Genomic DNA, 18,842 nt, shown 5'->3' with positions numbered 1-18,842 from the left:
GATCTATGTTACAGCTGTAAAAAGACATGAGACATTTCTATCTAACAGCCCCAACCCAAACAAAGAATATTGAGCAATTTCCACTGAAATATATCACATGTACATAGAAATAAAACGTGGAATAGAATGAAGAACAAGTGATGTACGCTACATTTGCAGCTATATCTCCAAAATGTTCTAGCATAACATTATCTCCATATATTCATATGATAACACAACTAATCCCCTTGATAAAAACATTTTGGTTTTGAAAATCCACCCACTAGGTCAAATGCTGTAGGTAAAACTATGCAAAAAAGTTGTCCACATCCTTTGAGGGTTAAAACGTTGCTGAAAATAAGTGTAAAATTAGCTAGTAAGTTAAAATACGCGGTGTTGTTGTCGCTCCACTAGCTTTTGCCTTTGGATTATAGAATAGCATTCTATTTACATATTACTATTTACACATACATACATTTTACACATACTATTTACATATAAAAATGTGTCTTTATATTTATTTGAATCTGAAAAGTCGATATAAACGTTGTCATGGATGATGATTTATATTTCTAGCCAAAATTCTAGTTATTTTGAGGTTGCAGACACAATTCCATAACAATCGAATCGCTAGAAATATAGTTTTTGATCCCTAAACATGATTATTTTGTATGGAAAACGGCTCTGTCTTTATACTTATTTCTCGCACTGTAGGCTATCCGAGACTCCTAGCTCTGGTGAATGACGCACTCAATGGTGGCCTAGCTGACGCTATTGAACGTGGATTCCCTTTTGGTTACAGCCCTAATAGCGTCCACCGCAGATCGACTCTTCCGAAAACCGAACTGATTACACTAGTTTACAGCATTTTTGAACTCGGTAAGCTGATGATCATTTTTAGTGTAGAATCATGCCCTGAGTTCGAAAACGGGAAGGAAAAAAATTACAGTAGAGCGGAATTTTTTTCGACTTTCCATACAAGGTTTATGATTTGAAATCGATTTTTGTTCTATTTTTAAGCAAAGTCGCTCACTTCAAACATCTTATTCTCCGTAATCAATGCTCCGATTGAGTTGAAATTTTTACTGAAACTCGCCTACGTATGATATGTCGAATTAACGTTGAGAATGAATTTTTAAATTGTTTTTTTCTCATTGAAAAAAATACATTTCTTTAAATTTTTTTGAAAATTTTGCTTAAATTTAAGGTGATTGTCCTTAAAACTCGCCAATATCTTGAATTTCATCAACTGACCCAAAACCTGCATTTAGATGATTGAATGGTATTATATTCAGCCTTCAATTTATGGGAAAAGATTTAAAATTGGTTGAACAAAACGCAATATATTTGAATTTTAGTAAATTCCATATTTTAAAAAGTTATAAAACTCGATATTGAGCTAAAACTCAAAAACTGTTCTACATAAAATTTTTTGAAGGTCGGTTTAGAAATCAGGGCTAAATTGTGCTTCAAAAATTTTGGTCGTTGACAGAAGTTCACGACTTTCATTTTATTTTGTAAACTAGTGTTATCCAAGAGCCCTGAGTCATCTGGACAATTTTCCGGTGGTGTCCAAAAGGTAGATAGGTGTGTATACCGACGGGTCGCAAGGTGGCTTCCCGTGCTCGGGCAGTAGAACCAATCATTGCCTTTTCCACTTCTCCGGAAATTCTCCTCTGTCTAGACCAAGGTCTAACAACTGATGATGGAAGTATGTAATGACGCAGTTTTGCAATGTAGACCTGGAGCTCCAGTAGTTCCGAAGGCTGCGAAAGGAACATGTGGTTAGCTCGTAAACCGGAAGTGTGAGAAAGTGTGGACTTTGATTTTCTAAGCAGGTTTCAGAAGCGCTTTCAGAGGTTCCATAGGGTTTCAGGGGCGTTTCAGATGCTCTCTGGTGCGTCTGAAGGGGACTCAAAGGGGCTTCGAAGGCATTTCAGGGAGTTTCAGAGGATTTTCATAGGGTTTCAGTTTCAGAGGCGGTACATGAGATTATAGGGGTGTTTCTATGTTGATAATTCCGATCCTTGAGATGGACAATCCGAAACACATGTGCATTTCTTTCTAGCACTAGGATCCGGAATAAAGCGACGCTATATTATTTCTTGAGCGATTCCTTGCCTGAATTTCCCACGCATCGAAAAAAGACCTAGAAATTTCATGCGATCTCCGTACTACCCATTAAGTAAAAATAAAATCGGGTTTAGTACTGTTCCTTTTAATTCCACTAAGAATTTGCATCTTTTGACAGGTACGTATTTCGACCTCAACTGTAAGGTCGTCGTCAGTGTTTCGTACACTGCTCGACCTTACAGTTGAGGTCGAAATACGTATCTGTCAATGGATGCAAATTCTTAGTGGAATTAAAAGGAACAGTACTTAACCCGATTTTATTTTTACTTAACAATTATTCCACTAACACGCCTAGGTTCATCATCATCATCATCAGAAATGACGTGTTGACAAGAGGTCGTGAGGCCGCGATTGAAGTTGGCCAGTTTCGACTTACTGATCATGGGCAAGTCGAAAATCACCAATTATCCTTGATAAACACAATGCCCCAGTACAGAAAGAAGGGTACATTTTACACTGGTTTTTATTATGACTAAAGTAGCGAAATACAAAATAAAATTTGTAGCTCAACTTCTTATTTTTTTCGAGCTGGACCGGGAATGGCTTTTTGATGGAGATTAAGTTGGTAATATACTTCACGTGCGTTCTTCCCTTCTCGGGAAGAATAGAAAATGAAAGGGTAGCGAACCACTTGGGCAGCGGCCGGTATTTTGGGCACTTTTCGCTATAACTCAGTAAATTCCAAACCAATTGACTTGAAATTTTGTACACGGCGCTAGATACGTATCTCATCGCGTTCCAAAAGTTTTGTCAATTGGTTCAGAATTGGCTGAGTTATAGCAGAAAAGTGCCCAAAATAGGACCCCTGCCGAGATAGTTCCACTTCCCTAGTACTATTTTTTCATGTTCTCAAGCTGATTTTACACATTAAAAAAAAGGTTACACTATTTTACAAAAGTTCAAACTTTTCCTTATTTTCACGCAATATACGTTATAACCCCTTAAGTGATAAGTATCTAGGATGTAGTAGTACTTTTATAAAATAGATACAGGGGTATGCTTGAATTCATTACGAAACCCGATAACAACATTGACACTCAACCTAATTTGTAAAGTTTTGTCGAAATTGTTCTTCCGAATGCCCCCTTCCATGTTCGGGCGCGGTCCGGACTGAAACTATTTTCGGACCGTACTACAGCAGACATAAACATCATCATGAAATGTCTTCTCCATCACGCAACCGAAAGATAGACCTGATGGAGATAAACGCGCAGACAGATTGACTCCCTTCAAATCTAGGGTTTTCAGCTGCAGTCCCGCAGTCAGTCGTCGTCAGGGCGTAAACGAATTTAATAAATATAGAGCTCTCTTTCCTATATCATTTCCCATTCTCCCCTGGAGGAGAAGAACACTCGCGAACGATGCTACTACCTACTTAGCCTTCATCAAAAAGCCATTCCCGGTCCAGAAAAAGTAAGAAGTTGAGCAGCAAATTTTATTTAGTAGTATATCGCTGCCTTAGCTCGTAGCCAGGAGAATCACCCGCATGACCAATTTTTACCAAAGTCTCAACTGCTAAACATTCGGTAACGGTTTTGACCGAAACTCTGTGCAAATTTACCGAATTTTGGTCAAATGTTGTCGATTATCTTACAAACAGTAACAAAGTTCGCTAAAAGTTTATAACTCTACCGCATTTTTAAGGCAATAATATCTATCGGTTGAGATTTTACTAAAATATGACCGAAGTAGGTGCTAGAGCCAGAAACAGGTTGAAAAGGTTCCGGATCATTTGGCCGAACGCCATTTAGCGGAATGCCGTTTGATCGAAAATGAATGATGAGCTTAGTGATCATGATACTGTTCCTCGCATCAGTATAACTCGAAAGAACAGCCTATGGTTCAATGAAGGAAACATATTTGATAAAATATTGGCGATTTCAACGCCAACTGATTCCTGAATGTGAAAACTAGAAAGAATAGCCTATGATTAATGGGTAGTACGGAGATCGTGAGAAATTTCTTGGCCTATCTCGATGCGTGGAAAATTCAGGCAAGGAATCGCTCAAGAAATAATAAAGCGTCGCTTTATTCCGGATCCTAGTTCGGAGCTGAAACGAAACGTCAAATCAAATGGGGCTTCAAATGGGAAAAATAATGCACTGAACGAAAATTACGGTAGTGAGCAAACGTCATACAGGAGCAAAAACGATCCAGTACCGCGAGTGGTCAATCGACCTACTACTGAATATTTGAATCAACCGTTAAGTAGGGTATCGATGGGCAGCAATGAGAGTGTGACGTCTGTTTTTCTGTGGTTAGAATGTCAAAAACTTCCTCTGGATCCTTTGATCATAATTCGGCCAAACGGCATTCAGCCAAATGACCCATTCGGCCAGATGGCATTCGACCAAACAGCATTCGGCCAAATGGCCGGACACAGGTTGAAAAAGCCATTTGCCTTTCTTCCAACTTCCCAGCAAACTGTGCCGCATCCTCTTCAGAGTAATTGACACACAATCCTTACTCATGGCATTTGCACACCAACGTGAACCCTCTGCCGCATACACAGCCATCTCCAATAAAAAAAAAAACACTCCGACATTACGCATAAAATTGGGCAGACGCAGAGGTCTGCCGTGGGCACCATGCACTGGTTCCTGTGTAAATATTGCTGGTGTAATCTCAGCATGTTTAGACCCTACGCGAAGTTGGGTGAATTTTTCTTTCGTGAGGCCACAGATGTAAAAACAGACCGCGTGCTGGTGAATATTTTACGTTGCGTTGTTGAGTACACCTTTGGGGATAGTTTAGAATTGTAAACAAAGATTCATAATGCACCTACGCTGAAAATAAATCTAATATTTTTTTGCGCCAAAATCTATAACTCTCCGCAATGGGCAATACGCGTACGAATAGTTCTTGGATATACCAGGAATCAATTTCAGTTACTATCGGAATGGTTTTGGGTAATTCGCGACTGCGAAGTTGAAAGAGATTCCAACACATTATTGTCGCTCTAATGAAAAAAACTAGCTAGGAACTGCTAGAATGTGCTCTTGGAATCCCTGAGTAAGCTTAAAAAAACTGCTGTAGGGATTCCCGAAAGAATCTCTGGACAAATTTTAGACAACTTCTTGGAGAAATGCCAAGAAAAATTTCTGAAGATTTTGAATATCTACACAAATACCGAAAAAATCCTATGATAAGTCCTAAAACAAACGTTTGAGGAAAAACCCCTGAGGCATTCCAGGGGATTTTTTTTTTTTTGAAGCAATCGCTTGGCATTTTTTTGGAAGAATTCCTGGAGAACTTTTTAAGAGAACATCCTCAAAACGTCCCTGAAAAAACTCTAAAATTATTCTTAAAAATTCCAACACAAATCGCTGGAGAAATTCCTCCAGAAATCCTTGAGATAATTCAAAAAAGTCTTCGCGTTTTCCAGAAGGCATTCCCGAACATGACTGAATAACTGACACATATCTACAGCATACCAAAGTCAGGTATCATACCAAGATAAGGTATTGGTCGGTTACCTAGGTATTGGAAATAACTTATTTTTGTATTTTGTAGATATTGATGAAATACCTCAACGAGTTATTGGGTCAGCGTTGAGGACTGCTTGAGGTATTATTCAATTATAGGGAAAATCATCATTTGTATGGAAAAATCGTTGATTATTATTTAGGTATTGTTATACCTGATGCCATTATTCACATGTTATGCAAAGAATACACACCAGTTATAATTTTAGGTATTTTGCCTCTTATGCAGGGTTTCTTTATATCTTATTCAGGTTGTAGGTATTTGGTTTTCCATACCTGAGATTGGTATTCTTCAGTTATTTTCTCCTGCTCGGGTTCCTGGAGAAATCATTGAGTTCGAATCACTGGATAAATTTATGAAGAGATCCCGAGAGGAGTTTCTTAAAGAATCACTAGAGGAATTCCTAAAGCAATCCCTGGGAGAATTCCCGGAGGAATTCCTGGAGGAATCTCTGGAGGAATTCCTGGGAAATCCCAAGAGGGGTTCCTGGAGGAATACATGAAGGAATTTTTGAAGGAATTGCTGAAGGAATTCTGGACAAGTCCCCGGAGCAATTCCCTTTGGAATCTCTGGAGGAACTCCTGGAGAAATTCCAGTAGAAATTCCTGGAGGAATCCCAGGAGAAATAACTGAATGATTTCCTGGAATATCTGGTGGAATTTCTGATGAAATCCCTTAAGGAATTCCCGGAGGTCCCTGCTGATATTTCTGAAGAAACCCCTTGAGGACTTACTGGTTAAATTCTTGGAGGAATTCCTAGTGGAATTTCTTGAGGATTTCATGTAGAAATTCCTGGGCAACTCCTGTAAATAATCTTGAAGGAATCCCTGAAGCACTTCCAAGAAGAACCGCTGCCGGAATTCCCGAAGGAATTACCGGAGAAATGCCTGGGGAAACACCTGAATTCCTAGAGGAATCTTTGGAGAAATTTCTGTAGAAATCCCTTAAGGAATTCCCGGAGGTCCCTGGAGAACTTTCTGAAGAAAACCCTTGAGGGATTACTGGTGAAATTCCTTTAGGAATTCCGAGTGGAGTTTCTTGCGTTTCTTGATGTCATGTAGGAATTCCTGGGGAAATTCCTGGATAAAATCGTGGAGGGATTGCTGGAGGAATATCTGGAAGAAATCCTGTAGGAATCCCTGGAGGAATTTCTGGACGAATTCCTAGACAAATTCCTGTGGGAGCTCCTTGAGGAATCCCTGAAGTAATTCCTTCAGAAATGCCTGGAGGAGTTTCTGTGCGAACTCCTAGAGGAATCCTTCCAGGTATCCCTGAGGAGAAATGCTTTGAAGGATTTTTTGTAGGAATCCCTGGAAAATTTCCTGAGTTAATCCCTGGAGGAAACCTTAAGGGAATCCCCGGAGGAAGTCTTGAAGGAATATCTGGAGAATTTCCTGAAGAAACCTCAGAAAGAGTATCGGAAGCAATCACGTTAGGAATTTGTTAGGAAATCCCAACAGATTTTTTAAAACGAATTCTAGGAGATTTTTTGAAGCAATCCCTGAAACTATGAATCTCCAAGTCCCTTTAATGAATTCCGGGATTAATTTTTGAATAATCTTTGGTAAAATTTTCTGAAAGTTTTCCAGAAGTCACTCATTTTTATGTTTTGCGCTAACGTTAGAACAAACTGACATTCACAAGACGCGACGCGAGACAAGACATAACACTTATCGTTCTTACAATTGTCCGGGACATTGTCCCGAAGATGGGCAACATCGCGCCCGAAACCGGTCGACAGAAAAGGTAATTTTTTAAATCCTTGACGATTGTAAGAACAATAAGTGTTATGTCTTGTCTCGCGTCGCGTCTTGTGAGTTTTCCAGAAGTACTTTGAATCATTCAGATGGAATTATTGGAAAAATCTCTAGGGGTTTTCTTCAAGGAAAATATGGAGAAATCTATAAAAAAATCTTTGAAGGAAATACCTAAAAGATTCTATGGTGAAATTTCTGGAGAAGCTCCTGAAGGAATCTTCGATAAAAGCACTGGAACGATCACTCGAGAAACCTTTAAATATATTCCAGGAGAAATCCCGGGAGGAATGTGTGGTGAAACCCTTAGAGGAATTCTTGAAGGAATATATTTACTGGAAAAACATGTAATTAGATGGCACAGAATGTTGTTAATTGACAAGTTAAGAGATGACTTTTGTGAAAAAAATGTATTCTGGTTCCGACTAGATGGGAAAAACAACATTATTACAGGTTGTGTTATTTTGTTACAATGATTTTTGTAACAACGGTTGTTTGTAACAACGGTAGTTAAAATTACAAAAATTGCAAAAATTTTGAAAAAAAACTCGTTTTCATTAAAACAAAATTATAACAAGTTCAGATATAACCATAACAAGAATATAACATATTATTGAAAACTTAACTTGCAAAATCATAACAAAATTATAACAAGTTCTGTTATATATTTCAGAACAAATTTGTTACAAGTTTATCATGACTTGAGTGACCAAAATAACAAAAACTATCAATCTTTTTCGCGACAATACAAAAATTCTGAAATAGTTTTTTACAAAAAAATATAACAAAGATTGCAAGGTAATTATATTATACTGCATAATATAACAAATACAATATAACAAACAAATGCATCTGTATGAATAAATGAAACAAGTGTAGGTATCTCACCGTGTCCCAAAAATCAGCTCAATTGATTAAAAATTGACTGAGCTATAATAGCAAGTGCCCAAAATAGATTCCCCTGCCCAAATGGCCCAGGACCCTACCTAGCCACCAAGCAGTCTGTTTGCTGGTGTCTAATTTAGTATGCAGGGGTACTTCAACAGTATTGAGGGGGTCTCAGGGACGTTTCAAGGGAGATTTAGGGGGTCTCAGGGGCCAGGGGCGCTTCGAGGCATTTCAGTTCAGGGTCGTATCAGCAGGGTTTCACAAACACCCCTAATTCCAAGGACTTTCAGGGGCATTTCAACTGGATTATGTTGGTTTCAGGTACGTTTCAAGAGTTTTTGTGAAGGGGTCTCTATAATGAAATTCTCCGAAAATGCTCTGAAACTTCCTGAAATGGATCCGAAATTCCACTGAAAGCACCTCCAACCCCATATCACGCACCTGAGACTCTTCAAAATCATCAAAAAGGCACCTGTAACGTTTCCAAAACCTATCTAAAATTCTCTGAAACTCTGCAATGCCATCCCCTGCAATGAAATCCCGTCAGACCCCTGAAACACTCATAAGTATCCCTTAAACGCTCTGAGAACCACCCCCCTCCACCTAAACCACCTCAGAGACCCTAGAGCCCCATGAGATTTCTTGAAGCGCCCCTGTAGCCCCTCGGTGCGCTCTTGCGAGCCCCTGAAATACCTCCAGGGATTCCTTCAGGATTTTCTCCAGGAATTCTTTCTGTGGTTAATCTCAGTACAACAGCTCTATGTAGTAAATCACAGATTCCTTTAGGAAATTCGATACGGCTTCTTTCAGCAATTCCTCCAGGGATTTTCCAGAAATTCTTCCAGGAATTAATCAAGGGATTCCTCCAAGGATTCCTTCAGGAATTCCTTCAGGGATTTCTCCAGGAATTGTTCCAGGGATTCCTCCAGGAATTCCTCCAGGGATTTTTCCAGGAATTCCCCTAGGGATTTTTCAGGAACTCCTCCAGGAATTCCTCCAGGGATTTTTCCTGGGATTCCTGCAGCAATTCCTCCTGGGATTCCTCATGGAATTCTTCCAGAGTTTCCTCCAGGGATTCCTACAGCAATTTTTTCAGGGATTCCTCACAAATTTCCTCCCAGGATTCCTACAGAAATTCTTCCAGAAATTCCTCTAGGAAATCCTCAATGGATTCCTTCAGGAATCCTTCCAGGGATTCCTCCAGGAACTCCTCCAAGGATACCTCCAGGAATTCATCCAGGGATTCCTGCAGCAATTCTTCCAGGGATTCCTACAGGAATTCCTTCAGGGATTCCTCCTGGAATTCCTCCAGGGATTCTTCCAGGAATTCCACTAGGAATTCCCCCAAGAATTCCTCCAGGAATTCCTTCCTGGATTCCTTCACGAATTTCTCCAAGGATTCCTTCAGGGATTCTCCCAGGGTTACCTTCAGGAATTTCTCCAGGGATTCCTCACAGATTTCCTCCAAGGATGCCTACAGGGATTCGTCCAGAAATTCCTTTTTTTAATTTCTTTTTATTAGGGAATTTTAATTTCTGCTAATTCTTCCCTCAACATCCAGAAATTCCTCCAGGAATTCCTCCAGAGATTCCTCCAGGAATTCCTCCTGGGATTCCTGCAGCAATTCCTCCAGGGATTCCTAGAGATATTCCTTCCGGGATTCCTTCACAAATTTCTCCAAGGATTCCTTTAGAAATTTCTCCAGGTGTTCCTCTAGGAATTCCTCCAGAGATTGCTCCAGGAATTCCTCCAGGGATTTTTCCATGGATTTTTCCAGGAATTGATCCAGGGGTTTCTCCAGGAATTCCGTCAGGAATTCCTCCAGGGATACCTCCAAAAATTCCTCCAAGGATTCATGCAGCAATTCCTCCAGGGAGTCCTGTTGCAATTCATTCAGGGATTCCTCCAGGAATTACTCACAAATTTCCTCCAAGTATTTCTACAGGAACTCGTCCAGAAATTTATTCAGGAATTCCTCCAGCGATTCTTCCAGGAATCCATCCAGGGATTCCTTCAGAGAGTCCTCACAGATTTCCTCCAAGGAATCTTACAGGAATTCAACCGGAAATTCCTCCAGGAGTTCTTCTAAAAATTTCTCCAGGAATTCTTCCAGGAATTCTTTCAGGATTTCATGCAGAGATTCCTTCAGGAATTCCTCCAGGGATACCACCAGGATTTCCTCCATGGATTCCTGAAGCAATTCCTCGAGGGATTCCTGCAGCAATTCCTCCAGGGATTCCTCCATTGATTCCTCCAGAAATTCCTTCAGGAAACCCTCCAGGAATTTCCTTCAGGAAAATCTCCAGGAATTCCCTCAGGAAAGTCTCCAGAGATTCCTCCAGGAATTCCTCCAGAGATCCTTCCAGGGATTTTTCCAGGAATTCCTCCAGGGATTTCTGCAGCAATTCTTCCAGGGATTCCTCATGGAATTCCTCCAGGGTTTCCTCCAGGCATTCTTTTAGGGATTCCTTCAAGAATTCCTCCGGGGATTTCTGCAGGAATTCCCCCAGGGATTTTCCAGGATTTCTTCCAGGGATTCCTCCAGATATTCCTTCAGGGGTTCTTCCAGGGATTCCTCCAGGAATTCCTCACATATTTCCTCCAAGGATTCCTACAGGAACTCATCCAGAAATTCCTCCAGGAATTCCTCAAGGAATTCCCCAAAGAAATTCTCCAGAATTTATTTCAGCAATCCCTCAAGAAATTCCGTCAGGAAATTCTCCAGCGATGTCTCCTGTAATTCCTCCAGAGATTCTTCCTGGAATTCATCCAGGGATTCCTCACTGATTTCCTCCAAGGATTCCTACAGTAATTCGTTCAGAAATTCCTCCAAGGATTCCTCCAGGAATTCCTCCAGGGATCCCTACTGAAATCCCTCCAAGAATTCATCCAAGGATTTCTTCAGGAATTCCTCCTGGAATTCCTCCAGGGATTCCTCCAGGGATTCCTGCAGGAATTCCTCCATGGATTCCTGCAGGAATTCCTCTAGGAATTCCTACAGCAATTCCTCTAGGAATTACTACAGGAATTCCTCTAGGAATTACTACAGGAATTCCTACAGGAATTGCTCCAGGGGTTCCTCCAGGAATTCCGCCAGGAATTCCTCCAGGTATTCCTGCAGCAATTCATCCAGGGATTCCTCAAGGAATTCCTCCAATGTTTCCTCCAGGAATTCTTCCAGGGATTCCTCCAGGGATTCCTCCGGGGATTTCAGCAGGAATTCTCCCAGGGATTTTCCAGGAATTCCACCAGGGATTCCTACTGAGACTCCTCTAGGAATTCCTCCAGGGATTCCTTCAGAAATTTCTCCAGGGATTCCTTCAGGGATTCCTCCAGGAGTTCCTCCAGAGATTCCTCCAGGGATACCTCCAGGAATTCCTCCAGGGATTCCTCCAGGAGTTCCTTCATTGATTCCTCCAGGAATTCCCTCAGGAGTTCTCCTAGGAATTCCCTCAGGAAATTCTCCAGGAATCCCTTCAGGATATTCTCCAGAGATTTCCCCTGGAATTCCTCCAGGGATTTCTCCAGGAATATTATTCAGGGATTCCTCACAGATTTCCTTCAAGGATTCCTAGAGGAATTCCTACACGGATTTCGCCAGAAATTCCTCCAGGAATTCCTCCAGAGATTCCTCCTGGAATTCCTCTAGAGATTCCTCCAGGAATTATTTCAGGGCTTTTTCCTGGATTCCTCCTGGGATTCCTCCAGGAATTCCTACACGAATTGCTCCTGCTTTCTGCAGGAATTCCCCCAGGGATTTTTCCAGGAATTCCTCCAGGGATTCCTCCAGAGATTCCTCCAGGAATTCCTGTAGGATCGTAGCAATCTGTTATTCAGAGTATGACGTTGCTCCTAAATAAATAATCATTGTTATTCAAACCACCAACCAGTGTAGACACATCTCTACATTTGGCGACGAGGAGTAAAATGCGTAACACCCCAACGCTCAATCGAAAGGATTAAGTATTCCGGAAACCTTTGATCAGATCACAAGGAGAATGAAGGAAGCCATGGAATAAGGAGAGGAAACAAGAATACGAGCTCGGATTGAACAGCCTGGACACCAAAGAAGTATTGTACGACGGAACATTCTGAAGAAGTTTGCTGAACGAACATGAAAGTAGGGCCGGATAGACCATTCGATGATCTTCAGCTAAAGGTCGACTAAATACGATCATAACAATATGCAATGATCAGATGACGGTACTTGAAATAGCCAAAGGGATAACGTTTATATCATCTCCATATTCAGACGGTAAGTCATTGAAATCTTTTATTTTTCGTCCTTGATGAGGCATTACAGGAAAAAAAATCAGTAAGATAACTACCCTAGTTCATTCACACTTTACAAAATCTTCCACGTAATTTCAGACTATCCATTATACTTTGATTTATGAAACCAATTATTATGCGTACCTTATGGGGTTTTCTTGATGAAAACAATCTACTTATGTAGAACGCTAAATTACATTAGCTTGTTTTGTATTAAGGAAGCATGACAAATATGCAAAAGGATTGCTGAGTATAGAATGCAAAAAAATTATTGAAAATGTACTTTGGTAGAGAAACATTAATTTTAATATTTGTAGTTTGAGCTTGATTGACCGCCCACAGTTTCCACTCCAGTATCGTCAGATCAGGAATCTATGACATTTCGTCGAATGACATTTGGTCGAATGACGTTTGGTCGAATGACATTTGGTCGAAAGTACATTTGGTCGAACGGACGTTTGGTCGAATGGACATTTGGTCGAAAGGCACTAATTGATGAAAAGACACTAGACCAGCCGATGACAAAAACCGCTAGATAAGAGTTATGTGCTTAGCAGGTAGGGCAGTCCGCGCACTGTTGTATTTCCGACTTCAGCTTGAGTAGGTACGTTCCGAATACTCAATAGGGAGGTGCGTACCCAAGGTGGTAGCCCCTTGAGCGCCATGTAGGCAGAGCAGCCCCGGTAAGGAAGCCTGTTTTAAACCGTCACCTACCAGAAAAAATGCAAAACTAGAGAAAACGGATTGATTTAACGGCAACAGACCAGGCAACGATTTACGGATAACGATTGGAAAATCAAATCTTGGAACGTGAGAACTTCAATTCAACCCACACGTCTTGCGCACCTGGCTCGTGAACTGCAGAATGCCGACGTTAATGGGGCTACTATTCGCAGATCAACGGAAAAAAAACTTTTGTTGAACCTGTCATTGGAAAACTATCATCTCGTTACCAACAATATTGCTCTGCGGCTTGTGGCATTCGCTGCTAGAGCAATGCAAATCAGCAGTACCTATTTACTTCGTACGTGAGAATGTCCGAAAATACACCTAGCGATACCCGAATGATGATACTTGCCTGCAGTGCATGATACTACCATAATAGGATAACATGAAAAAAGTGACGCGTTCAAGTTTAAACTCGGCACGCTGCGATCAGACATATTTGAAAATTCTTCAGTTGGAAGTTGGAACGCATGATACCCTGGTATCCTCAAAACTGAAATGGTTATATATCTGCCATTTTTCAAAGATTTGAATAATTTTGGGATTCGATTCAGAAACTTGTGTTTTATTGGGAGCTTATCCGAGTGAACCGGTCTGATTGCCGTGGTTTTCGGAAAATCCGGATTTTCAGGAATATGTTCGGCATGTCAGCTACAATAACCATCAAAGATCATAAATCAATAAACCAATCAGTCTTGTCATCAGTCAAAAAGTCATGGCTATCAATAACATTTTCTCACACCTCATCCCCTCTCAACCCCACAATGTATTGACGGATTTTCTGAAACTCCGGGTGACCGGACCAGTTTATTCGCATAACATATCGATAGAGTAAGCACATATGAGTTCGGAGCTGAATCGGTATCTGAACGGGCGGTCTTGAGCTCTGACACGCAAGTTAAATTTCTACTGCGTTTCAATCAAAACATTGAAAGCATTTATATTAAATATTTTCGACTCGTGTTCAGTTCAAGTGCAACACTACATGGAAGAACAGCCTATGTTTAAAAGAAGGAAAAATATCAGATGAAAAATCTGCATCTTCAACATATGAACATAGTAGGGTGCCTGTACCAATTATGGCACTACTTAAGGAAAACTATTCGTACAAAAATAACGAGAAGACCAACGAATGTCACCAATATGTTAAAAGATAGTTTAGTTTCCATACTTTACAGGAAAAATATAAAAACGGAGCCCAAACTACTTTTAGTATTTATTACAGCGTGTGCCAATGATAGGAACCCTGTACCAGTTATGGCTACATTTTTTAACTTCGGTTCCTTTTCGCACTATTTGCATGCATTTCTTATGGGATTAGCCATAATTGGTACACTATGGCGAAAAAGGGTGCAAGGAAGCCGACATTTTAAGGAAAATGATTTATTTCTATCATAATTTGAGCAAAATGTGGACTTTAAATGAGTGCAACCATCTTTTGTGAACGTGATCTGTTGTTCACAATTTTTTTCATTGTTGATATATATCGTTAAAGGGTGAAAATCAACTATGGCGAATGATTGGTACTATAGCCATAATTGGTACACTTACCCTACATAAAATCAGGAAACTTGAACAAAACCCCAGAAGGTATAACCACTGATGAAAATATCAGCAGTTGATACATGACGCAATGAAATGAGTAAACTTGAAAGACCAGCCTATGTTTGAAAGAAGGAAAAATATCTAAAAAAAAAGGCATCAGCTAATGAAGAACAGCTTGTGTTCAAAAGGAAAAAAATCTTATGAAACATTCAGCAGTTTGTACAGCGTACAGGAAAACGATGTTGGGGTCAATATGATCCAAACAGGCACGCTGAACGTACATTACGCCATCGTGGTGCGAAAAATCGAACATCCTAGGAGGGTTAATAAACGTGAAAGAATAGCCTATGTTTCAAAGAAGGAAAAATACATGAGAAAAAGACAGCAGCCATAACATTTAAACATAGTACAAATACGAAACTTGAAAGAATAGCCTATGTTCAAATTAAGGAAAAATCATCAATAAAAAAAATCACAACCATATGTCCACTGTCAGCACAAATAACAAATTTGAAAGAACAGCATATGTTGAAAAGAAGGAGAAACCTTTGATGGAAAAGCCAGTATGTGCTACACAAAAACGCAGTGAAATTATGAAACTTGGAAGAAGAGCCAATATTAAAGATAAGGAGAAATCTTCGATGGAAAATCAACTACTTCACCAATGCCATCGAAAACTACATTGCAAAACAAGTTACCTTAATAATAAACACCCTTGAATGAAATATTTGCTGTTTAATGTTTGATATTATTAACATGATTAAATTGCTATACAACCCAACGTCTATTCTTTGTGGGGTTTTTCGTCACCGTTGAATTTTATGTTTCGAGATTTGTTGATTTTTTTCGGTGAAAACATATTTTTCGTCCAAACATACTTTCAACTAAATAAGTTCAGTAACAAATAAATTCAGATACTCAAATCTAGAATATTTTTTTCCACTTAAATCTCTTTTCATCGGTTAGCGCCTTTCGACCAAATGTCCATTCGACGAATTGACCATTCGACTAAATGTCATATGCTTCTTCTTCCACAAAATGGGTTTCGACCAAATGTCCATTCGACCAAATGTCCTTTCGACCAAACGTACTTTCGACCAAATGTCATTCGACCAAACGTCATTCGACCAAATGTCATTCGACCAAATGTCCTAAAGCCTCAGATCAGCTACACTCACACAAGAAACCAATGTGATAGTGTAACCAATCACAAACTAAATTATTGTCTTTGGGAAATGTCTAACTGGCAGAGTGGATTTTCAATCTGATATTATATTGCAAAACATTTCATTCTGTATAAGAATTAGGTTTCGGTGAAAATTGAGACAGAGATAAGAATGAACTGCACTCATGCAATTTGTAGGGAACGAAAGACTGTGGTGTCAGTAAATACACGAGCTTGGGGTTAATTTCCTATTTGGCGGTTGGTCAATCGCTCTGCTTTATTGGAAATATTGTCGCACCACCACCAAACCGGACGTCGCACAACTGAGTCGCGACATAATCCAACTCACGACGTATTTTGAATCTTTTTGGAAGTAATGTGCATCTATCTCCTTGTAATCAAGAATACAGCGCACTAATCGCGGAAAAGTTGCGACATTCGTGGACAGAGAGAAAAATGCAATTTTTTATTTAATGTCAGTCTCGGATATACAATAATGGTTAAAGATCAATGCAGTGAGGAAAACATGGACACAGTTACATACCGTCAAATGGGGTAACTTGCAACACTTTTCGACTTTGAAGCAATATCATTGAAAATCTAAACATTCGAAACATCATGTAAAGCATCGTGTACGCTAATTACCCCGAGTAGAATACTATGCAGCACTTGGTTTACCAAAATACGCTGCCACCTAATTAGGAGGTGCGAAATACATGCTTGTTGCAAGTTTCCCCATCTGTGGGGTAACTTGCAACATAGGACATGAAGTCAAGTTAGCTATCATTAAACAGCACTAAAATTCTAGTATATAGTCGCATTGTAAATTTTTTGATGTTATGCATGAAACATACCATGAAAAGATGTACACTAACCAGTTGACATATAATTTTTCATGAAAGGATTGATAGTTATTGCAAGCGAGCGTATATCGTTTAGCAACAGGTCTCACGTCTCTCAAACACAAAATATATATATGATTCTCGTAACTTAGCACTCATTACAAAATGTCAACAATGATTATTGTCATTTCTTGAAAAGTTAGAGTGAGTCATATTCAAGTAGTTTTCAGTTTGAATTGGTGTTTGGCAATTTCAGCTAAATTAACATGATTGAAACACACCAATTCTACTTTGTAAATGCCAAACTCGCTAATTTGGGTATTAAACTGAAATAATTTACTCCATCCATTGAGAATTGATGTTGGTGATTGCTTTACAGCGTTCATGAACAAAAATTGAACTTTTAACATGATGAAACATTAATGAAACTTCATAATGTGGTATTTCCTAACAATATTTGAAGGTCACGTGCAACAAAATGTAAAAAATGAATTGTCATTTGAAAATAACCGCGTTACGTAATCAATAAATGATCCATTTCGGTTATTTCTGTCAAATATATCGTGAAATGAAGATAAATAATAGAAGGTTTCGTCAAATTCAACTGTTGCAAGTTACCCCACAGAGGTTGTCGAATATAATAATGATTTTTTGCATTACTTAGTCGATAAGTTTATCAAACTTTTATTGTTTAGCTAAGCTTACTATTAGGTACCCTAACTGCAAGCAAGGTCATCAGACTTATCGCACTTACCATAAGGTAGATGTCAAGCACGATTTTCATACTTGTTTTTATGGCATAAAATGAGCAATCCGTTTTAACAGTGTAGCTAAACCATAAACAAAGAAAAAAAGCTAATTTTTATACTAAATCAATTTTTGATACACATAAACTCTATAACCAAAATAGTAGGGCATACTAGTTTTCATTATTATTAGAAAATGCTTCACATTTAGTGTATGTCATCGTGTTGCAAGTTACACCGCTGTTGCAAGTAACCCCGTTTGACGGTATTGAAATTGTAGAGCAGACCTGGGGTGTTCTCGCTGAAGACATGCGATCGAATGTCATTCCTAACCGAGGGTTTCAATATGAATTAGCTTTAGGCTGAGAATCACATTACTACAGGAAAAAACTAAATAATAATGTTTGCATGAAGGAATATATTAAAAAAGGCAACGTAGGCCAGAAAGATCTAACATGATATTATATTCATCAGGAATTACACTATGAACAATTTACAATTTACCAATTGAATTCATCTGTATGATGAATGTTGAAATACCTATTTAGAATAATAAAAATTAAATTAGTTTTGTAGGAAATAGTGAATATCCAAATATACATGACACATGGCAGATGCATGCCATTAATTAAATAACACGTTTGATTCACGGCTTACTAAGCTCAATTTGCACATAATAAACTAAAGGTAACAATGAGAAAACAAACAGTAAAATCATTAGTTGACTGATAGAAAAAAAAATTAAAAAATCAATAGTTCAGGATTTGGAACTTATGGAAGTGAAATACAGTTATTTCCAGTATAAAGCTACGATTACGGTTTTTAAAACCTGATATCTAATTCCCGGCCAGTGTTCTTCTATGATGAATGAAAAAGATATTTTTTTAAAGACAAAGTTCTTGATTAGCATCTGTGACAGTGTTCATATAATAAAAAAAAAAAATACGCACGCTATGTGCCACTGATAACACATAACAGAGGATGTAGATGTGGATGTGGAGGATGTGCTAAGGGATGTACAGGTGCAGTATACTTATTTCTATACATTTACGAATATCTAATATAGATGGCTCTCATTAACGATCGGATAACATCGTAATGGCCCTCAGTTATTGTGAGACAGGTGATTCTTGGGATCGACTGTAACGAACATTTCAAGAAGGATAGTAGTCAGATTCATAAATCAAGTAAATTTGATATTGAAGATAAAAAAAATTATTGATATAACCTTTAAATACCTATATGGTTGGTATCCGTTAGTGATCCTCGGGTTGCAAGGAGAAGTCTAAGAAACTAAGGCGATCAA

The sequence above is a fragment of the Aedes albopictus genome, chromosome 1 (genome assembly GCF_035046485.1).
Source record: "Aedes albopictus strain Foshan chromosome 1, AalbF5, whole genome shotgun sequence".
Classification (NCBI taxonomy): Eukaryota; Metazoa; Arthropoda; class Insecta; order Diptera; family Culicidae; genus Aedes; species Aedes albopictus.
This window is presented reverse-complemented; position numbering follows the sequence as displayed.